The sequence below is a fragment of the Mesoplodon mirus genome (genome assembly GCF_964341445.2).
Source record: "Mesoplodon mirus genome assembly, chromosome: 8".
Classification (NCBI taxonomy): Eukaryota; Metazoa; Chordata; class Mammalia; order Artiodactyla; family Ziphiidae; genus Mesoplodon; species Mesoplodon mirus.
The window spans coordinates 62441250-62466080 of record NC_138984.1 but is presented as its reverse complement, the minus strand read 5'-3'; positions in this window follow the sequence as shown (position 1 = coordinate 62466080).

Sequence of the window (24831 nt, the reverse complement as noted above, 5' to 3'; positions counted from 1 at the left end):
GCTATTGAAAGGTATGGTAGGAAGGCAGTAAACCTATAGAAAGTATTTCCCTTGAAGAAGGTCAGACTAAATTCACTCTGGAGAAAGGACAGGAACAGATATGGCCACAAATTCAATTCACGCAAATCACCAGACAGCTGGCAGGCAATTATGAGTTTTGACTACTTTTACCACTACTGACATTTTTGACACATAAGCGAGTATCAGGAAGTATTTCACCAGAATTCAAAGTATCAGGCAAAACTTCTGGACAGTGGCTTCTTTAAGAAAAATCTTATTCGCTGTTCATTCTCAGAGTAATATATTTTTTATGTTTTTAAGAGCAAGAATAAGAATGAAAAATATCTGCTTGCTTAACTTAGTAACCTGATTCTATCAATAGTTAATTCCTGCCCTTTGCCTAAGAGGCATCATGGCCACCAGCCTCACCTATGTCATAGTTACTTTTTTGTCTGCCCTTTTTTTGGTCTCTTTTCCCCCTGGAATGTAATCTCACTGATTTCCTTTGTCTAGTTATGCAAAATAGCAAATGTCAAAGCTTGGAAACTGGTAATTTGGTAATTTTAGACAATCACCTCATAACCACATTTTAGTACACCTTTGAAGCAGGAGAAGTTCAAAGGCTTTGAAAAGACAACTCTTGCTTTGCCTGTTACTATGAGTCATTTGAAGTAATTGGTCTTGTCTGATGTATGTTTTGAACTGAGGAAGTAGAGCTTTAATACCACAATCAGATACAGGTTTTTAGCTGAGGAAGTGGAGTTTTCCTCACAGATGTAGATGCATGCTTGATAAGGCAGAAAACAGACAGATGTGCCTCTATGCACAAGGGAAGAGGTGTGGAGAAGGAACCAAATAAAACAGTTGAGAAAATTCCATGAAGCTACGGTAAAGTGCTTTTGGAAGCCATCCCAGTTAGGAAATTTCTCACAAGCAAGCAACTCATAATTTAGACGCAGACTTTAGACTTTAATTTTGATACCTACCCAAACCTACCTATTATCCTCATTATGTTAAAAGTGGGTCAGTGATTTGCACATAAGTAAACTGAGTAAAGGAGAGTCATCTTCTTAAAAGAATATTAACTGATCTTTTTACTTCTCTTTTACAAATATGGCTCCTAAAGTCAGCTTTGCTTCATTAGATTTTTTTTACAGTGAAGACTGATGTTTCAGAAGCTATCTCATGAAAAATAAATGGCAAAATGTTCAACTCCAGAGAATATACCCATTTATGTTAATTTCTTTTGGCACCTTCCTTCAATAACATTTGTTAATGGTTTTCCATGTGTGTATATGTGTGTAAATAAAGGAAGAAGACCAAAAATAAAACAAAACAAACAAAAAAAAACTGAAGCAAATATACATACACACAAACATTTCAAACAGAAAGAAAAGAAAGTTTAGTTATCTTTTTAAATATTTCTCATAAAACATTAGGTCAACAAATATTTATTGAATGCTTACAGTGGGTCAGACACTGGGCCAGAAAATAGAATACATAGATTATCACAATCCCTTTCTCAAGGAGTTTACAATCTAGCAGGCAAAAGGACAAAATGGCATGTATAATAATAAGCAAAAGCCATCAAAGGGAAGCATGCACAGGAGAGAGCAGACTATGGCTTCCTGAAAAAAGTTAGTTAACTACTTGGATCTTAATGAAGTCAGTGCCACGGCGTGGACTTTCCAGGAATAGGAAATAGTCTATGCTAAGGTACAGAAACATGAAAGGGTATAATCTTTTTCCAAACCACCCACACTTAGTGTAGCTGGAATTTGGGAGAGAATCAATGAGAGGATGGGGACTTCCCTGGTGGTGCAGTGGTTAAGAATCCACCTGCCAATGCAGGGGACATGGGTTTGAGCCCTGGTCTGGGAAGATCCCACATGCCGCAGAGCCTGTGCGCAACAACTACTGAGCCTGTGCTCTAGAGCCTGTGAGCCACAACTACTGAGCCCGTGTGCCAAAACTACTGTAGCCCACGTGCCTAGAGCCCAAACTCTGCAACAAGAGAAATCACCACAATGAGAAGCCCACGCACCGCAAGGAAGAGTAGCCTCCACTCCACTTGCCACAACTAGAGAAAGCCTGCACAGCAACAAAGACCCAGTGCAACCAAAAATAAATAAATAAATTTATTTTTTAAAAAGAAAGGATGAAGAGTGAAAGGGGAGGGAAAATTGGTAAGAAAGGAGATGGACACAACTGGAATCACAGAGGCGAATAAGGTGATATCTTAGGACAAGTGAGAGACAGCAGAATTTGAGCAAGATGAATAGGAATGGTCACAGAATTGAGGAGACCCACTAGAGTGATTTTTCAAACATTCAGTGATAGAATAGAAAGTAAAATGTATGGAAGAGAAGAAGAGGAAAGAGTCCTAGAAGACGCCCCCCCTTTCAGAAACATTTGTCATTTTGTTTATGTACATTCATTAAGTCCTTATTTGGTTAAGATCTGCCCACTTCTCCCCAGATTGACAGCCCTTCAATTTATCTCCTGGTTCATCAGACTCTCTGACAACTCAGTATTAGTTGAGCAACTGATTAAAAATATAAAAGATAAAATTCTAAATTTATTGAGCTAGTGCAAATTATTTTGAGCTACTTCTTTGACACTGAGTTCTAGCATTTCACTTATAAAAAATAAATATTTGGCAGAAAGTCAACAGTTTAACATGCTATTTGTCACTCACACCTTAATAGGAATAAGGAGTATCAGAATTGGTCTTAAAGTGGAGAAAGAGGAGAATTGAAGAGAGTTATCAAAAAAGAAGAGCAGAGATTGCCTTATAAAGGAGGTGGATACAAAAGAGATAAGGGAATATTTTGTGAAGGGCCAGTTAGAGCTGAAGGGAGGACAGTAAGGAACTATGAAAGGGCATAGTATTCAGGGAGTCACAAAAAAGTCAATGCTACTGACACAGGTGCTTCCCCTTCCTGTTAATGGTCTTCTTATTTATTAACCAATGTTACCAAAGTAACATTTGTTTTAAATTAAGACAACATTTATATACAATGAGATGTGCACATTTAAGTGTATAATTCAATGATTTTTAACTAATATATACAACCCTGTACCCAATGCAGAGAACATTTCCATCATACCAAAAATTTCCTTCATGCTGCCCTACAATCATTCTCAGGACTCATAGGCAGCTACTGCTCTGATTTCAATCAATATATACAACTTTTACCTTGTATTTGAAATGTTTACAAATTGTATCATATGGTATGTACTCTATTGTGTCTGGATTCTTTTATTCAACCAAATGTTTTGCTGTTTTTGTTTTTGCTTAATTCTTCAGTGTTATTCATTATACAGTGTTATATTCTATTATAAATGCTGAGTAGAATCCCATCATATGAATATATCAGAATTTATCCTTTTTTCTCTTAAGGATATTTGGGTTTTAGCAGTTTGGGGCTACTATGAATTGCTATAAACATTTTGGCACACTGCTGTTTGTGAACATATGCTTCATTTCTCTTCTAAATACTTAAGAGTGGAATTTCTGGGCAGTGGGTTGATGGAGTATGTTTAACTTTGTAAGAAACAGCCAAACAGTTTTCCAAAGGGGTGTACTGCTTTGTACCCCCATCAGTAACATATGAAAGTTCTAGTTCCTCCAAATCATCACATTTAGTATTATCAGTCTTTAATTTAGTTCTTCAAATGAGCATGAAGTGGTTTTTATTTAACCCAAGTGGATAATGGTTCAGTGGGCTTTTGGCTTGCTATATCTTTTGATAAGTGGCTGTTCAATTATCTAGCCTGTTTATATTGGCTAGTTAACATTTTATTAATGATTTATAGAAATTATTTATGTATTCTGGATGCAAGTCCTCTGTCAGATATATGGATTATGAATATTTTCTCTAGCCTGTGACTTGCATTTTTATTTTCATAATGGTATCCTTTGATGGACACTTTAAAAAAATCACTTTGGTGAAATTCATTTTAAAATTTAATCTTCTTTATGTCTATTGCTTTTTGTTTCCTTGCCAAGAAATACTCACATAACCCAAGGTCATAAAGGTATTCTCACATTTTTTTTAAAGATTATTGCTTTAGATTTTACTTTCAGGTATATGATCCATTTCTAATGTTTGTGCATATTGCAAAGTAGACGTAAATTTCATTCCATGTGTTTATACAGTTGCTATAGACCATATGTTGAAAAAGAATTTCCTTTATGAAATCAGATTAGTGATTGCCTGATGGTGTGAGTAGGAACAGGGATTGACAGCAGACTTTTAGGGATGATAGAAATATGCTAAAATGATGGTGGTGATGGTTGCCCAGCCATAAAAAAAAAAGAAAAGAATATTCTCTCTCCATTGAATTGCCTTCACACCTTTGTCTAAAATCAATTGACATTTATGTGTAGATTTATTTCTAGACTGTCTAGTCTGTTCAGCTGAGTTGTGACTCTATTCTTATGCAAATTCCACCCAATCTTGATTAGGTTGGCTTTAAAATGATTCTTAAAATCAGATAATATGAAATGTGCAATTTTGTTCTTCAAGATTGTTTCTTCACAATTTTCAAGTTGTTTCAACTAATCTAGATACATTATTTGTATTTCCATACAAGATTTAGAATCATCTTATTAATTTCTACAAAATAACCCACTGTGATTTTAATTTGGATTGAAGTGAATCTACAAATTATTGGAGGAAAATTGACATCTTAACAACAATGAATTTTCCAATCCAGTAACACAATATATCTCTCAATATTTTATATGCTTTTAAATTTATCTCAGCAACATTTTGGAGATTTTGATGTACAGGTTTTACTTGTCTTTGGTTAATTTTATTCCAAAGTTTTAAATAATTATTAATATACATTATATATTATTTTTTAATTAATAAAATCGGTTTTAGTGAATTGTATTCTTGAACTTGCTAAAATCACTTATTATTTTTAGTAAAACTTTGTAGACTCCTTAGGACTTACTACAATACAATCACATAATCTGCAAAGAAACACTTTTATTCTTCCCTTCCAGTCATCACACTTCCTATTATTTTCTTGCCTTACTACACTTGTTCTGACCTCTAATAAAACATTGATAGAAGTAGTTAAAGTAAGATTGTTTTATTGTTCTGAAACTTTGTAGAAATTATTCAATATTTTACCAATAAAAATGATGTTGATTTTTATGTGCATGCTCTTTAACAGATTGAAGATGTTTCTTTCTATTCCTAGTTTCCTATGTTTTTATTTTTCCTTCATGAATGAGTATTGAATTAGATCACAGGCTTTTACTGCATCTGTTGAAAGGGCCATATGTTTTTATTTTTGTTTTTGCTGTTAATATGGTGAAATGATTTGATTGATTTTTGGCTATTAAACCAACCTTGCATTTTTGTGATAAAGTCCAGTTGCTCCTGATAGATATATAGATATAGATATAGATCTATAGCAGTATTATTCACAATAACCAAAAGGTGGAAACAACCTGTATGTTCTTGGACGGATGTGATACAGATGTGATACATAAAAAAATATGTCACATACCTACAATGAAATATTATTCAGCCTCAGAAAGGAATGAAATTTGAATACGTGGTACAACATGGGTTAACCTTGAAAATATTATCCTAAGTTAAATAAACCAGACACAAAAGGAAAAATATTGTATGACTCCACTTATATGAGGTACCTAGAATAGTCAAATTGATAAGGACAGAGAGCAGAAGAGTGGTGACCAGCAGTTGGGAGAAGAGGGTAATGTAGAGTAGTTCTTTTTTTTCTTTTTCGGTTTAAATTTTTTTTATTAGTTTCTGCTTTATAACAAAGTGAATCAGTTATACATATACATCTGTTCCCATATCCCTTCCCTCTTGTGTCTCCCTCCCTCCCACCCTCCTTATCCCACCCCTCCAGTCGGTCACAAAGCACCGAGCAGATCTCCCTGTGCTATGCGGCTGCTTCCCACTAGCTATCTACCTTACGTTTGGTAGTGTATATATGTCCATGCCTCTCTCTCGCTTTGTCACAGCTTACCCTTCCCCCTCCCCATATCCTCAAGTCCATTCTCAAGTAGGTCTGTGTCTTTATTCCTGTTTTACCCCTAGGTTCTTCATGACATTTGTTTTTTTCTTAAATTCCATATATATGTGTTAGCATACAGTATTTGTCTTTCTCTTTCCGACTTACTTCACTCTGTATGACAGACTCTAGGTCTGTCCACCTCGTTACAAATAGCTCAGTTTCGTTTCTTTTTATGGCTGAGTAATATTCCATTGTAGATATGTGCCACATCTTCTTTATCCATTCATCGGATGATGCACACTTAGGTTGTTTCCATCTCCTGGCTATAGTAAATAGAGCTGCAATGAATATTTTGGTACATGACTCTTTTTGAATTATGGTTTTCTCAGGGTATATGCCCAGTAGTGGGATTGCTAGGTCATATGGTAGTTCTATTTGTAGTTTTTAAAGGAACCTCCATACTGTTCTCCATAGTGGCTGTACCAATTCACATTCCCACCAGCAGGGCAAGAGGGTTCCCTTTTCCCCACACCCTCTCCAGCATTTACTGTTACTAGATTTTTTGGTGATGGCCATTCTGACTGTTGTGAGATGATATCTCATTGTAGTTTTGATTTGCATTTCTCTAATGATTAATGATGTTGAGCATTCGTTCATGTGTTTTTTGGCAGTCTGTATATCTTCTTTGGAGAAATTTCTATTTAGGTCTTCTGCCCATTTTTGGATTGGGTTTTTTTTTTTTTTTTTATTGAGCTGCATGAGCTGCTTATAAATTTTGGAGATTAATCCTTTGTCAATTGCTTCATTTGCAAATATTTTCTCCCATTCTGAGGGTTGTCTTTTGGTCTTATTTATGGTTTCCTTTGCTGTGCAAAAGCTTTGAAGTTTCATTAGGTCCCATTTGTTTATTTTTTTTTATTTCCGTTTCTTTAGGAGGTGGGTCAAAAAGGATCTTGCTGTGATTTATGTCATAGAGTGTTCTGCCTATGTTTTCCTCTAAGAGTTTGATAGTTTCTGACCTTACATTTAGGTCTTTAATCCATTTTGAGCTTATTTTTGTGTATGGTGTTAGGGAGTGCTCTAATCTCATACTTTTGCATGTACCTGTCCAGCTTTCCCAGCACCACTTATTGAAGAGGCTGACCTTTCTCCACTGTACATTCCTGCCTCCTTTATCAAAGATAAGGTGACCATATGTGTGTGGGTTTATCTCTGGGCTTTCTATCCTGTTCCATTGATCTATATTTCTGTTTTTGTGCCAGTACCACACTGTCTTGATTACTGTAGCTTTGTAGTATAGTCTGAAGTCAGGGAGCCTGATTCCTCCAGCTCTGTTTTTCGTTCTCAAGATCGCTTTGGCTATTCAGGGTCTTTTGTTTTTCCAAACAAATTTTGAAATTTTTTGTTCTAGTTCTGTGAAAAATGCCACTGGTAGTTTGATAGGGATTGCACTGAATCTGTAGATTGCTTTGGGTAGTAGAGTCATTTTCACAATATTGATTCTTCCAATCCAGGAACATGGTATATCTCTCCATCTATTTGTATCATCTTTAATTTCTTTCATCAGTGTCTTATAATTTTCTGCATACAGGTCTTTTGTCTCCTTAGGTAGGTTTATTCCTAGATATTTTATTCTTTTTGTTCCAATGGTAAATGGGAGTGTTTTCTTGATTTCACTTTCAGATTTTTCATCATTAGTGTACAGGAATGTCAGAGATTTCTGTGCATTAATTTTGTATCCTGCTACTTTAGCAAATTCATTGATTAGCTCTAGTAGTTTTCTGGTAGCATGTTTAGGATTCTCTATGTATAGTATCATGTCATCTGCAAACAGTGACAGCTTTACTTCTTCTTTTCCAATTTGGATTCCTTTTATTTCCTTTTCTTCTCTGATTGCTGTAGCTAAAACTTCCAAAACTATGTTGAATAAGAGTGGTGAGAGTGGGCAGCCTTGTCTTGTTCCTGATCTTAGTGGAAATGGTTTCAGTTTTTCACCATTGAGGACGATGTTGGCTGTGGGTTTGTCATATATGGCCTTTATTATGTTGAGGAAAGTTCCCTCTGTGCCTACTTTCTGCAGGGTTTTTATCATAAATGGGTGTTGAATTTTGTCGAAAGCTTTCTCTGCATCTATTGAGATGATCATATGGTTTTTCTCCTTCAATTTGTTAATATGGTGCATCACGTTGATTGATTTGCATATATTGAAGAATCCTTGCATTCCTGGAATAAACCCCACTTGATCATGGTGTATGATCCTTTTAATGTGCTGTTGGATTCTGTTTGCTAGTATTTTGTTGAGGATTTTTGCATCTATGTTCATCAGTGATATTGGCCTGTAGTTTTCTTTCTTTGGGACATCCTTGTCTGGTTTTGGTATCAAGGTGATGGTGGCCTCGTAGAATGAGTTTGGGAGTGCTCCTCCCTCTGCTATATTTTGGAAGAGTTTCCGAAGGATAGGTGTTAGCTCTTCTCTAAATGTTTGATAGAATTCGTCTGTGAAGCCATCTGGTCCTGGGCTTTTGTTTTTTGGAAGATTTTAAATCACAGTTTCAATTTCAGTGCTTGTGATTGTTCTGTTCATATTTTCTATTTCTTCCTGATTCAGTCTTTGCAGGTTGTGCATTTCTAAGAACTTGTCCATTTCTTCCCAGAGTAGTTCTTTAATGGTACAGAGTTTTAGTTTGGATGATAAAAAAATTTGTGTTGATGCATAGTAGTAATTTTTGCACAACAGTGTAAATGTATGAAATGCTACATTTGTAGCATATTTGTATTATGCAAATAAGTTGTATGCTTAAAAATGGCTAGATTTTATATTGCATATATTTTTCTACAAGGAAAATAATAAATACTAAAAATAATAAAATATTTGAAAATGATATAATAATAAAACATTTTTAAAGATGGTAGCATTCCTGATGGAATGACTTAATGAATGACTGTGATAACAGATCCCTTACTAAGTCTCTACCTCCTTCTGACCTGTAGTCTGTGTAGGGTGGTAACTACAGCATCCACCAGCTGGTAAAACCTGCTGGAGAAAATCTCACGAGGTGGCACACTGGTTCCTTGACAAGTATATTCATATTGGCTAGTCCCTAAGTCCTTCTTGATCATGTTTTTATTTCATCCTTTGCCATTTTACAGACCCTATGCTCAAATTTTACCACTTTCTCTCTAAATTTCAGACCCCATGCCTGCCTTCCTCATTGTCAGAAGAGAACTTTTCTTCTCATTTATTGAGGAAGTAGAGGGTTTCTGTTAAGAAAATTTTCTAATTCCCTCCATTATCTTTCACAATTCAGTTACTCCTTTGCCTGACTCACTCTTCAATCTCAAAGAAAATGTTATCTCCCTTCCTTTACAAAATAGCTGTCACTTCTATTGCACTTACTATATGCTTGGGATGCATATGGGCACAACACATGACCCCAGCCACCTGTGGTAGGTCCTAATATTACCCCAATTTTACAGATGTGGAAACTGAGGCACAGAGAGCTTCAGCAATATGCCCATGGCTACATCTAGGAAATGCTGGATATAAGATACAAACTCAGTCAGGATGCTCTTAATTGCCTCTTTTATAATGAGTCTATTATATCTTGCTTTAGGAAACTCATTCAATTAAATATGTCTTTAAATTTTTTTTTTTTTTTTTTTTGCGGTACGTGGGCCTCTCACTGTTGTGGCCTCTCCCGTTGCAGAGCACAGGCTCCAGCTGCACAGGCCCAGAGGCCATGGCTCACGGGCCTAGCCGCTCCGTGGCATGTGGGATGCTCCCGGACCGGGGCACGAACCCACGTCCCCTGCATTGGCAGGTGGACTCTCAACCACTGCACCACCAGGGAAGCCCTGTCTTTAAATTTAGATGTATACAGTCTCTTTTCCATTACATTATATTCACACATTATAAACAAGTTTACATTCCCCCATATATTTTGGATGTACACACACACACACACACACACACACACACACACAATTCCAGCCTCCTTTCAAAGCTATCACTTCCCCTCTCTTCTTCCTTTTTCCTGTTAGAAGAGTTGTTTATAATTCACTTCATAAATAGGTTTTAACCATTAGCTACAAACCAACTTCTTGTTACAAGTCTACCCGAAGACCAACTGAACAAAGGTCAATATTGTCCTAAAGGCACAATCAATGGGGATTTGTTTTCACTATTCATTCTGCTGATCTCTTTACCACTATTACCTATTTTCACCTATTCTTCTACCTTTTTAGAACATTCCTTCTTTTTTTGATTAGAGTATAATTGCTTTACAACTTTGTGTTAGTATCTGCTGTACAATGAAGCAAATCAGCTACATGTATACCTATATACCTTCCCTCTAGGACCTCCTTCCCATCCCCCCATCCCACCCATCTAGGTCTTCACAGAGCACCAAGCTGAGATTCCTGTGCTTTATAGCATATTCCCACTAGCTATCTATTTTACTCATGATAGTGTGTATATGTCAATCCTAATCTCCCAATTCGTCCTACCCTCCCCTTCCCCTGCTGTGTCCACATGTCCGTTCTCTAGATCTACATCTCTATTTCTGCCCTGCAAATATGTTCATCTGTACCATTTCTCTAGATTCCCCATATATGCATTAATATACGACTTTTTTTTCTCTTTCTGGCTTACTTTACTCTGTATGACAAATTCTAGGTTCATCCACATCTCTACAAATGATCCTTTTAATGGCTGAGTAATATTCCATTGTATATATGTACCACATCTTCTTTATCCATTAATCTGTCATTGGACATTTAGATTGCTTCCATGTCCTGGCTATTCTAACTAGTGCTGCAAAGAACACTGGGATACATGTGTACTGTTGAATTACGGTTTTCTCAGGGTATATGTCCAGTAGTGGGATTGCTGGGCCATATGGTAGTTCTACTTTTAGTTTTCTAAGGAACCTCCATACTGTTCTACATAGTGGTTGTATCAATTTATATTCCCACCAGCAGAAGCAGGAAAAACTACAATTCTGCAGCCTGTAGAATGAAAACCAAATTCATGGAAAGATAGACGAAATGAAAAGGCAGAGGATTATGTACCAGATGAAAGAAAAAGATAAAACCCCGGAAAAACAACTAAATGAAGTGGAGATAGGCAACCTTCCAGAAAAAGAATTCAGAATAATGATAGTGAAGATAATCCAGGACCTCGGAAAAAGAATGGAGGCAAAGATCGAGAAGATTCAAGAAATGTTTAACAAACACCTAGAAGAATTAAAGAACAAACACCTAGAAGAATTAAAGAACAAACAAACAGAGATGAACAATACAAAAACTGAAATGAAAAATACACTAGAAGGAATCAATACTGAAGCAGAAGAACGTATAAGTGATCCAGAAGACAGAATGGTGGAATTCACTGCCGCAGAACAGAATAAAGAAAAAAGAATGAAAAGAAGTGAAGACAGCCTAAGAGACCTCTGGGACAACATTAAATGCATCAACATTCACATTATAGGGGTCCCAGAAGGAGAAGAGAGAGAGAAAGGACCCAAGAAAATATTTGAAGTGATTATAGTCGAAAACTTCCCTAACATGGGAAAGGAAATAGCCACCCAAGTCCAGGAAGCACAGAGTTCCAGGCAGGATAAACCCAAAGAGAAACATGCTGAGACACACAGTAATCAAATTGACAAAAACTAAAGACAAAGAAAAATTATTAAAAGCAACAAGGGAAAAATGTCGAACAACATACAAGGGAACTCCCATAAGGTTAACAGCTGATTTCTTAGCAGAAACTCTACAAGCCAGAAGAGATTGGCACCATATATATAAAGTGTTGAAAGGGAAGCACCTACAACCAAGATTACTCTACCTGACAATGATCTCATTCAGATTTGACAGAGAAATCAAAAGCTTTACAGACAAGCAAAAGCTCAGAGCATTCAGCACCACCAAACCAGCTCTACAACAAATGCTAAAGGAACTTCTCTAAGTGGGAAACACAAGAGAAGAAAAGAACCTAGAAAAACAAGCCCAAAATAATTAAGAAAATGGTAAGAGGAACATACATATTGATAATCACCTTAAATGTGAATGGATTAAACGCTTCAACCAAAAGACACAGGCTCACTGAATGGATACAAAAACAAGACATATATATATATATATATATATATATATATATATATATATATATATATATATATATATATATATATATATGCTGTCTACAAGAGATCCACTTCAGATCTAGGGACACATACAGACTGAAAGTGAGGGGATGAAAAAAGATATCCTATGAAAATGGAAATCAAAAGAAAGCCAGAGTAGCAATACTCATATCAGATAAAATAGACTTTAAAATAAAGAATGTTATAAGAGACAAGGAAGGTCACTATATAATGATCAAGGGATCAATCTAAGAAGGTATAATAATTATAAATATATATGCAACCAGCATAGGAGCACCTCAATACATAAGGCAAATGCTAACAGCTATAAAAGAGGAAATCAACAGTAATGCAGTAATAGTGGGGGACCTTAACACCTCACTTATACCAATGGACAGATCATCCAGACAGAAAATTAATAAAGAAACACATGTTTTAAATGACACAATAGACCAGATAGATTTAATTGATATTTATAGGACATTCCATCTGAAAACAGCAGATTACACTTTCTTCTCAAGTGCACAGGGAACATTCTCCAGGATAGATCACATCTTGGGTCACAAATCAAGCCTCAGTAAATTTAAGAAAATTGAAATCATATCAAGCATCTTTTCTGACCACAATGCTATGAGATTAGAAATCAATTACAGGGAAAAAACCGTAAAAACCATAAACACATGGAGGCTAAACAATACATTACTAAATAACCAAGAGATCACTGAAGAAATCAAAGAGGAAATCAAAAAATACCGATAGACAAATGACAGTGAAAACATGATGATCCAAAACCTGTGGGATGAAGCAAAAGCAGTTCTAAGAAGAAGATTATAACAATACAATCCTACCTCAAGAAAAAAGAAAAATCTCAAATAAACAATCTAACCTTACACCTAAAGGAACTAGCGAAAGAACAAACAAAACTCAAAGTTAGTGGAAGGAAAGAAATCATATAGAGCAGAGCAGAAATAAATGAAATAGAAACAAAGAAAACAACAGCAAAGATCAATAAAACTAAAAGCTTCTTCTTTGAGAAGATAAACAAAATTGATAAACCTTTAGCCAGACTCATCAAGAAAAAGAGGGAGAAGACTCAAATCAATAAAATTAGAAATGAAAAAGGAGAAGTTACAACAGACACTGCAGAAATAAAAATCATCATAAGAGACTACTACAAACAACTATATGCCAATAAAATGGACAGCCTGGAAGAAATGGACAAATTCTTAGAAATGCACAACCTTCTGAGACTGAACCAGGAAGAAATACAAAATATAAACAGACAAATGACAAGCACTGAAATTGAAACTATGATTTTAAATCTTCCAACAAACAAAAGTCCAGGACCAGATGGCTTCACAGGTCAATTCTATCAAACATTTAGAGAAGAGCTAAAACCCATCCCTCTCAAACTCTTCCAAAAAATTGCAGAGGAAGGAGCACTCCCAAATTCATTCTATGAGGCCACCATCACCCTGATACCAAAACCGAACAGAGATACTACCAAAAAAAAAAATTACAAACCAATATCACTGAAGAATATAGATGCAAAAATCCTCAACAAAATATGCACAAACAGAATCCAACAGTGCATTAAAAGGATCATACACCATGATCAATTGAGATTTATCCCAGGAATGCAAGTATTCTTCAATATACTCAAATCAATCAATGTGATACACCATATTAACAAACTGAAGAATAAAAACCATATGATCATCTCAATAGATGCAGAAAAATCTTTTGACAAAATTCAGCAACCATTTATGGTAAAAACTCTCCAGAAAATGGACATGGAGGGAAACTACCTCAACATAATAAAGGCCATAAAGGACAAACGCACAGCAAACATCATTCTCAATGGTGAAAAAATGAAAGCATTTCCTCTAAGATCAGGAAAAAGACAAGGATGTCCACTTTTGCTACTACTATTCAACATAGTTTTGGAAGTCCTAGCCATGCATGAAAGGAATACAAATTGGAAAAGAAGGAGTTAAACTATCACTCTTTGCAGATGACATGACACTATACATAGATAATCCTAAAGATGCTACCAGAAAACTACTAGAGCTAACCAATGAATTTGGTAAAGTTGCAGGATACAAAATTAATGCACAGAAATCTCTTGCATTCCTATACACTAACAATGAAAGATCAGAAAGAGAAATTAAGGAAACAATTCCATTCACCATTGCAACAAAAAGAATAAAATACCTAGGTATAAATCTACCTAAGGAGGTAAAAGACCTGTACTCAGAAAACTATAAGACACTGATGAAAGAAATCAAAGATAACACAGACAGATGGAGAGATATACTATTTTCTTGTATTGGAAGAATCAATATTGTGAAAATGACTAGACTACCCCAAGCAATCTACAGATTCAATGCAATCCCTATCAAATTACCAATGGCATTTTTTACAGAACTAGAACAAAAAAATCTTAAAATTTGTATGGAGACACAAAAGACCCTGAATAGTCAAACAATCTTGAGGGAAAACAATGGAGCTGGAGGAATCAGACTCCCTGACTTCAGACTATACAAAGCTACAGTCATCAAAACAATATGGTACTGGCACAAAAACAGAAAGATAGATCAATGGACAGGACAGAAAGCCCAGAGATAAACCCACTCACCTATGGTCAACTAATCTATGACAAAGGAGGCAAAAATACACAATGGAGAAAAGACACTCTCTTCAATAAGTGGTGCTGGGAAAACTGAACAACTACATGTACAAGAATGAAATTAGAACAGTCCCTAACACCATAAACATAAACTCAAAATGGATTAAAGACCTAAATGTAAGACTAGACACTATAAAACTCTTAGAGGAAAACATAGGAAGAACACTCTCTGACATAGATCACAGCAAGATCTTTTTTGACCCACCTTCTAGAGTAATGGGAATAAAAACAAAAATAAACAAATGGGACCTAATGAAACTTAAAAGCTTTTGCACAGCAAAGGAAACTATAAACAAGATGGAAAGACAGCCCTCAGAATTGTAAAAAATATTTGCCAGTGAATCAATGGACAAAGGATTAATCTCCAAAATATATAAAAGCTCATGCAGCTCAATATGAAAAAAACCAACAACAATATGAAAAAAACCAACAATCAAAAAATAGGCAGAAGACCTAAATAGACATCTCTCCAAAGAAAACATACAGATGGCCAAATGCACATGAAAAGCTGCTCAACATTACTGATTATTAGAGACATGCAAATCAAAACTACAATGAGGTATCATCTCACACCAGTTAGAATGGGCATCATCAGAAAATCTACAAACAACAAATGCTGGACAGGGTGTGGAGAAAAGGGAACCCTCTTGCACTGTTGGTGAGAATGTAAATTGATACAACCACTATGGATAATAGTATGGAGGTTCCTTAAAAAATTAAAAATAGAATTACCACATGACCCAGCAATCCCACTACTAGGCATATACCCAGAGAAAACCATAATTCAAAAAGACACATGAACCCCAATGTTCATTGCAGCACTGTTTACAATAGCTAGGTCATGGAAGCAACCTAAATGCCCATTGACAGATGAATGGATGAAGAAAATGTGGTACATATATACAATGGAATATTACTCAGCCATAGAAAGGAACCAAATTGGGTCATTTGTAGAGATGTGGACCTAGAGACTGTCATACAGAGTGAAGTAAGTCAGAAAGAGAAAAACAAATATCCTATATTAACACATATATGTGGAATCTAGAAAAATGGTACAGATAAACCAGTTTGCAAGGCAGAAATAGACACAGATGTAGAGAACAAACATACGGACACCAAGGGGGGATAGCAGGGGGGTGGTGGTGGGATGAATTAGGAGTTTGGGATTGACCTATGTACACTAATATGTATAAAATGGATAACTAATAAGAACCTGCTGTATAAAAATAAATAAATAAAATAAAAATCTAAAAAAATTTATGTACATTCCCACCAACAGTGCAAAAGGTTTCCGTTTTCTCCACACTCTCTCCAGCACTTTTTGTCTGTAGATTTTTTGATAGCATTCCTTCTGATGGCCTAGTTTTATTGCCCCTCTTTCTTTTCTTAAATATTGATGTTCTCAAGAATCCTGTTTTTTTATTCTCTTTCTTTCAAGTAGCTCTCCCAATATCTGCAACTTCATTAACCTACAAACATTTCATTAATATACACATATTAGAAAAGTGGTGTTTACCTTCTTGCCCACTTGCAAAGGGATGGATGAAACAAATTTTGGTAGACTACCTCTAAGACCAAACTTAATCCTGCTCTAATCTGACAATTTTAGATAAAATTAGCCCTTATTTGTTCATTAGTATGTTCCAGGCACTGTTCTAAGGGCTACGTAGGTTTTAATTCATTTCCTTCTCACAATTATCACGTGAGGTAGATACTATTATTTTCCCTACATGAGAGGTGAAAAATCTGAGACACAGAGAAGTTAAGTGAGTCACCCAAGGATTCCAACCTGGTACATAGTAGAGCTAGGGTTCAAAATAAAACAGTGTAGTTCCAGAACCATTCTCTTACCAACCATGCCTCATAATGTTTTAACCACTGAATAATGTTATTGGCAGGACCATGGCACTAAACAACTCCTGGGCCTCTTTCCCATGGATGCTGCAGAGTCCCTAACCAACAGAAAGGTGATCTCTCTTGTTTATCCACTCTCACACAGATAAGAGAGCGACAATGACATTCTGAACTAAATCTTGTAATCTCAAATGTCATAAAACTATTGCTTATCCACTGTCATATAGATAAGAGAAAAGCAATGGCATTCTAATTAAGCAATGGATTTGGAATAAGGAAAGAAAGTAAAACTCATAATCTGCCCCCGTCCTCTCAGACATCATAATATGGAGCTATAAGATACATTTTCACTTCCTAGAGTACAGACTAGATGGAGAGATGCATTCAACAACCAGATAGATTCTGTTTTAATGTAAATCATATCATATCACTCCTCTGTATCTTACCCTTCAATGGCTTTCCACTACATTTTGAATAAATATTAAGTGTATTAATGTACACATACATTTCAGCATCACCAGACTCCCACCAATTTCTCCAATCTCTGTGTTCACCTCTCTCCCTAGTTTACTATGTTCCTTTCACCCTAGTCTCTGTTGTCTCTGCCGGGGACACTCATCTGCCCATTCTTGGCAAAGCCAGCTCCTTTTTATCCTTCAGGTCTCAGCTTAAATGTTATTTCCTTAAAGAAGCCTTCCTTGGTCACTGAATATAATTAGGTTGCCCTCTGCTCCCAATTACTGTCTAGCATCTCACTTTGTTTACTTCCTATCATGATCCAAAATTGATCAATTAATTGATAATAATTAAATTTTAAATGATTAATTCTTTGCCTACCCTACTAGTACGTAAGCTCCTAATTTCAACACTGCATTAATGATTAGCACAAAGCACAGAATATAAGCAGAAGCTAAGATATTTATTATACTAAGAAATACAAAGTGACATATTTCATGGAATTTCCCCCCACCAAATTCCTTTGTCTGCAAACTCATATAAGCCTTATCTTCTTCCCATGTATATTTACTTGAAAGAGCATGCACTTCAGAGTTGGACAGAAGTGGATTCATATCTACCTCTGTTACTTACAAACTTCATGATCTTGGGCATCATTTTAATTTTGAAAATTTCCCTCATTTGATAAGGAAAAAAATAATATTTACCTCATGGAGTTGGTATGATTATTCAGTATAATAGTAAAATGACTAGCTCTATTCCTGGCACTTAGCCAACAGGTAATAAATGTTTGTTTTCTCTCTTCACACCATTTCTACCCACAGTGACACTCCCTTGCAAGCCCATGGATCACCCCAAACATATGAGTAAATAAAAGTCAACAAAAGCAATCTTTTTCAAGTTTCAAATATCTAAACCACATTCAGCCTTGTCTTTAAAATCCCAGAAAATTTAATGAGGAGGAGAAGGATTATACAGAGGCAGAAGAGGAGAAGCAGGAAGCACAGGAGGAAAAGGTGAAGAAAAAATTAAAGAAGGAAAAATTAAAGTATTTCCCTCTTGAGAGGGTACTGACAGAGCATTCCAGTCTTGGCTGCATATCCACTGAAGACACACAGAGAATATGGAGGCAGCTCTGAAAATAGGAAAGGTTTTTTTTGTTTTTTTTTTAACATCTTTATTGGAGTATAATTGCTTTACAATGGCGTGTTAGTTTCTGCTTTATAACAAAGTGAATCAGCTATACATATATCCCCATAATTCCACCCTCTTGCATCTCCCTCTCACCCTCCCTATCCCACCCCTCTAGGTGGTCACAGAACACAGAGCTGATCTTAAGTTTTCAAGGAGGTTTCTCATTGACTCCATTGACACAATACCTCCTGCCACACCCTCTGTGCCTGAACATTCTTCAGAAATAAGCAGCTCTGTTCCAACAGTTTTGACCAATGTTACCATTTCACAGCTGCTATATGTTGAGGGAACATCTAGTCCCTTACTTTTTTCTCCCTCTGAGTTGATAGTTATCATGGATAGTTAAAGGCAAAACAACACAATACTTAGAATTTTACAACTCGGTTACATTCCAGCATTTGTTTACTTATTAAAACAATTTATTGGCAGTTTGGGAGGAAGATTTTTTCCTATAGAAAAAGACTCTGAGGTATTTCTGAAGGCATATTTCAGATTCTCAAGAAGGACTTAGTAGGAAATAGTTTTTGCTACAATGTTTGACATGAGTCCAGACTATTCTTGGAACTCTCTTTATATAGAGACAACATACACAGATATCTTCAGAGGTTACCAGTAGGTTTAAAATGAATCTTAAATGTTCCCACTTCAGAAGGGCAGGGCTTCTAGTCTTAGGTGGGGATATCAGCCATTTTATCAATATTCCTCCTCAGTGTCTCTAGTCTGTCCGCACTGGTATGTATGTTTATAACAGAAGTAGCCTTGTGTGTCCTAAAAGATGAGACCCTTGGGTAATAATTGCCAGGTCATGGGGTGGATCCAGGATAGATGGCATTGCAGGTAAAAATAAGGATTCAGAATGCAAAATGAGATCACATAATATCTTGCTTTTAAATGACCTTTAGCTCACCTACATACATAATGGTTTGCAAAATAAGTAAAAACTGTTACCAAGTTGCTCAGCAATGCTATCTTAAAATATCTCTAAGAGGGATAGTTTTAAACTGGAAGAGTTTTTAACAATCATCCTATGAGTTCAAATCAGATTTGATGAGGAGCAATGCAGAAAAGTCCTGAATCTTCAGAAATGTGCATCTGTTCTTAAGTTTAGGAATCATCGATCTGAAGTGCAGCTGAATGGGATAGATTCAGCAGCAATTTGAAGAATTTGAGTTTGTCAGTCAAAGTCAAATTTCACACATGGGGACTCACCTTATCCAGCAGGGCTTTTAGTACTGGTTCTTCCTGCAGTTCCTCTGTCAGGCACCCTGTATGACCTACTAAGACAGCCTCCTTCTGGCGGCTTTGCTTCATCTATGCCTGTGAGGAACCCTGCAACGTCATCTTGCTTCTCCTCAACCTTGCTTTGACTTTAAGAAGACTGGCTGTAGTACATTTTCAGAACTGGTCCCAAAGCCCAAATCATGGAAAGATAGGATGATTTTCTCCGTCTTATTAAAAACTTAGACAATACATCATTTTTCTTTTTTACTGTGGGAAAATGTGTAACAAAACTTTTCATGCGCTAGTGCTTTAATAGGAAGCCCAATGGATGCCTTTTACTATTAAGTGTGGGTCTGGCATGTTCACAGGTTTGTGTTAATTCTCTTAACCTAGGGCTCTAGAATCCTGTGGCTTGGCTATCATGATTTGAAGAACAAAGAAAGCACTAGTAGAAACGCCAGAATCCTATTTGCACAGGAATTTGGTGGGGAACTCATGGCCTATTTCATTTCTACCTAGCCATGGCCCTCACGAATCCTGCTACTGCTGACCAAATCAGGTGTGTTTATAAAGGCCTTCCATCATACCTTGAACCCCTACTGGTTTTCTTGCTTGCTTTCTTTCTGTGAAGGGGAGCCTTATTATTTGTTTTCCCCACACATTTAGTTGGACTCAAGCTTGAGTCCAAACAAGACTACTCTGAGCAGATTCCACTGCTCTGTTACTCAGCTGGATGGGTCCCCTTGTGATGGCATTCCCAAGGACCCACTGGCTGGGATCCATAGCATTCCACCATTAGAACTGCTGACAAAGTTTTTTTTTTTTTTAATGCATTTTAATCTAATGCTTAAGGAAGGGAGGGATGTTTACTTGTATGAACCTTAGTTTATGGTGGGCTTATGTAAAATTCCCAGGACATTCAGAAAGCATGGGATTTAATGCTCTACATTCTCTGAAGGTAAAACAAAACAAAATAATAGACTTATTTCCCTTTTGTATCTTCCTTTCTAACTCCCCCCCCACCCTTTGGGAAAACATCTCTCTTTCCAAATGGAAGCCTCTCTTCAGAAAAGGAGAAATCAAGTGACTAACATTCTTTCTTTTACAAGAGAAATAAAAATAACACACAAAGAAAGAACATTAAGTGATTTCCTTTCCAGTGATCTTTGACATGTGTTTATGATCCTACCTCCAGACTTCCCTCCTCCCAAGACAGAGCTTCTCACATCAGAGTTGCATTAAGAATAATAAAATTAATTAATTAGTGAATAAAAATGAGTCAGAAATTATACATTGTTAAGTTTTCTTTAAAATGTAGAACATTTTACATCCTTCTACAAAAGAATGGCTTTCTGTTTTATCTAGCACAGATGCTATTTACAATAGGACAGAGTGAGATCACACAGATAAAATGGGACTTAACCAATTGGTGGACCCATTAAGAAGAATATTAATATCATTTTCTTATCATTATCACCAAAAACTATAACAAGTGACATTTATTGAGCCTGTTCCATATGCCTGACATCCTACCAACTTCTTTACACAAATAAAAAATTTAATAATTTAATCTTTAAAATAATTCTTTGGTATAATTTAAAGGTTGGAAACTTATCTATAAAGGGCCAGATATTGAATATTTTAGGCTTTGCAGTCACATAGGGTCTCTTAGATAGTCTTCATTGCTTTTGTTGTTGTTTTGTTTTGTTTTTACAACTCACCACAAATATAAACACCATCTTTACCGCCTAGTCTACTCCAAAATAGGCCGCGTATCGGATTTGACCTGTGGGCTATAGTTTGCTGACCCCTGATTTTATCAAAGTAAAACTTGTATCAGTTCCATTTACAGAGAAGGAAATTTAGATTTGGAGAAATTAAGTAAATCTGCCAAAGTTATATACTTAATAAGTGGCAGAGGAGTTCAGTTAACCCTGTTGACACTGGTAAGACTAAACTAACTACAGTTAAATCTGAGAACCCATGTAAACAGGAGATAAATACAGAGCATTTCTAATAAACCCTAAATAGTTAACTATAATTAGAAATGTCACTAGTGTCAGATAGCTTAGAAATACCTTATTGGATATACCCATAGATATATGCTATTTCCACCTATAATACTGGCACACATAATATCAAATGGAGACTATTTCATGGTCACAAGCTAATAGAAAAATTTTACTTTATTTTCCTTTTAGGACACTATGATATATCTTCCAGCCTTAACTAACATAATTCTAATTTTAATTTTTCCTATTCGTCACCATCTCCCTTCCTTACTTCAGAGACAACTGAAGTAAATAGGTATTCAAAGTTTTAAAAGTACAACTTAGCTTTGCTGAAAATGAAAAAACAAAGTGGACCTAAGAGTATTTCTTTATTATATTCCTGAATCCAAAACTTGAATGTCAATCATTCTAAATTTCTACTGATTATCCAAATTGTAAAAAAAAGAAAAATATAATGAAACATCTACTAAATGTAAGTTTTTTCAATAAAATTTGATAAATCAATTTTGTGATTTGAATATTAGTCATTTTGAATTAAAGCAATAGAAATCAGCATATTTGAGGTTAAAAATTACTAATAGTGTATATGTATACATTGTGCTTACTGGCACTAAGGCAGCTTTCCCTCTCAGAATTAAAATTACATTGACTATTAAAGAACTGACCCAAAATCTCTACTGTAACTTTTAAACACTCATTGTTCATTACTGGGTATTTTATTACAAATTTTTTTCTAGATAATAATGTTAACTCCAAACATAATAGCAGGGATCAGCTGCAAAATCTGATGAATTTAGATGATAGACATATCTAAAATTAGGGGAAAAAGAATATGTCCAACAATTAAAGATCTTTTTTTAAAAAATATTTTTAATGTGTTTTTAAAACAGACTCAATTGACCAGTAAAACTGGAGTAACATATTTTTAAAAATTCCCTAATTATATAATTTTCCCACTAGACTGAAACAACTCCTTTTATTCTCTTGGGTGTATAATATATGCTTTTAAAAACTTCCTGCCTGTATATTTATCTAATATCTAGAGTGCTATCAATAAATAATATGCATTATTTACTTAAAAACATTTTTTTAAATTTTCCTTTGGAATTAAACGAAGCAAAAGGAAACTTGCAAGCGTGTACACACAAACTGGCTGCAACCAACAAAACACAGGAAACTGGACACACCATAGAAAGAGAAAGAATTCCAGATTTCCATCACAGTTCATTTATCTACGTGTAACACTGCAGTGTATTGTCAAGCACAGGAGGGCCGGGGGTGCTTAGAAGAACAGATGGCAGCTGGGTTAGGCCAGACAGGAGAGGAAAGAAGGTGGAGCCGCCCAGGAAGTGCTGGTAAATTATGCAGCTTGCTCTTCTCGCCTTCAGATGAAAAAAAAAAAAAAAAACAATACTGAGGAAGGTTTGTGCCAATGGCCAGCACTTCAGACAGTTCTCCCCATGTACATGATGCAAAGTGCAGAAAACCAGGAGAACAGTCGAGGTGTGTCTCATGGGACATGAGGAGATGGTAATGCAGCAGTACAGCAACCACCCTGGGACAAGCAGTGTCCTTGAAATCAAAACAAAACCCAGTTAAGTCTGCAGATGCAGTTTTTCCTTCAAGAACCTCGTGCTATTTGAAGGATAGGTGAGATACAGGATTCTTCAGCAGTATGAACAGACACACAGCCGTGGAGAGCAGCTGTTCTCGCTTCTTACCATGGAGTGATTAAGAAAAAATAAATAGACTTCCAGAGAAGCAAGAGGAACAGAGCTGAGACTCATGAATGCAAGACCTGTGAAACTCTGGGAAATGGTAACGAGGGAGATTATGGAATCACCTACAGGATTATCTTTGAAAGCCACAAATCATTATATAAGCATTATCAAAACCTGGCTATTTTATTTGTGGAAGAAAATGAATGTGAGGAAATGTCAGATCAAAGACTAATAATATGCCAAAGTAATTACCTTCACTCCTTGCACCAAACAGCAAAATAATGTCTATTTCCTGTATACCCTGCTTGTGTCATTTCTGTTTTGTGTATGAGCACACTCTGCTTGTATCAGTTCAATTTTCTTAAGCATATTGCCCAACTTTTGAACAGAATTTAAAAAATACTCTTACAGTGCCTAAGTCAGTGTTCTGCACACAGTAAAGAGGTATCCACACACAAGAAAGGGAAGGTCATGAAGTTTGAGTTCATAGTTCCTGCACCCACATATGTGACACCTGTTATATAGCTCTACCCATCCATCCCCAGTTGCTATTGAGCGGTAAAGTAGTGTGGAGGGAAAAGGTGGAAGCAGAAACAGTTGCAGGCACGAGGAGTAACACAGGAAAAAGCTCGAAGGTTGGGAGGGGGAAGGAGAGGGAGAGAGGACAACGGGAAGAGTTTCAGGAAGTGAAAATAATTCGCCAGTGGCTGAAGGGCACGGGGAGTGGGGAGGGCCAGAGGAGGCAGAAAAAGGTGAGGCTGCTGAGCCCACCCTGGAGGCTCTTCTAATCCAGGTGAGGCATTGGGTTTGGGCTTTCTCTGAGGGCAATGGAGAGCCATCGAAGGGTTTTAAGCAGGGAAATCCTAGATCAGAGATGAATTCAGAAATGCTCTTTTTGGGTGCAGTGGGAACAGAGGTTGGAGAGAAGATAGTCTTGAGGTCCACAGGTCAGTTTGGAGGCTTTTGCAGAATCTAGAAAAGAGATGATGGTAAATGGCAACAAGATAGAAGAATGGAGTAAAATGAACTGGGACTAGGAGATTGGAGTGGATGTGGGGAAAAGAGAGAAAAAAAGAGAAAGGGCGATGGCCACATTTGTGGTTTCAAATAGAGACTACAGAAATTCATGTAGGTTTGGGGAAAAGAAAAATTGTGTATCTTCTGAACTGTAGTTTCTGCTTTGGATCTGTCTGAAGTTACGGCTACCAGGATCCTCCATCTCCCCTCAACCCTTCCATTAATTATTAGAGGATTCTGCATAGAGATTGGTTATTTGTACTAAAATTGAAGTGTGCAAAATACAAAATACCCTAAATTATCACAATCAGTAACTGTAATTGGTATCAATTACGACCCCGAATTCTTCCTTCCTTAAAATTAATCTTTGTCTTTCAGAAAAGATTTCTGAAGCAATATGCAAACCATTACCATCTTATAAGCTTGTAAAATATTGAAATGTTTACTAAAGCATTTTCTTTTTAAATCATGACTTCTACTAAGTGATTCCTTTCTTTATCTGATATTTTGTGTTAATC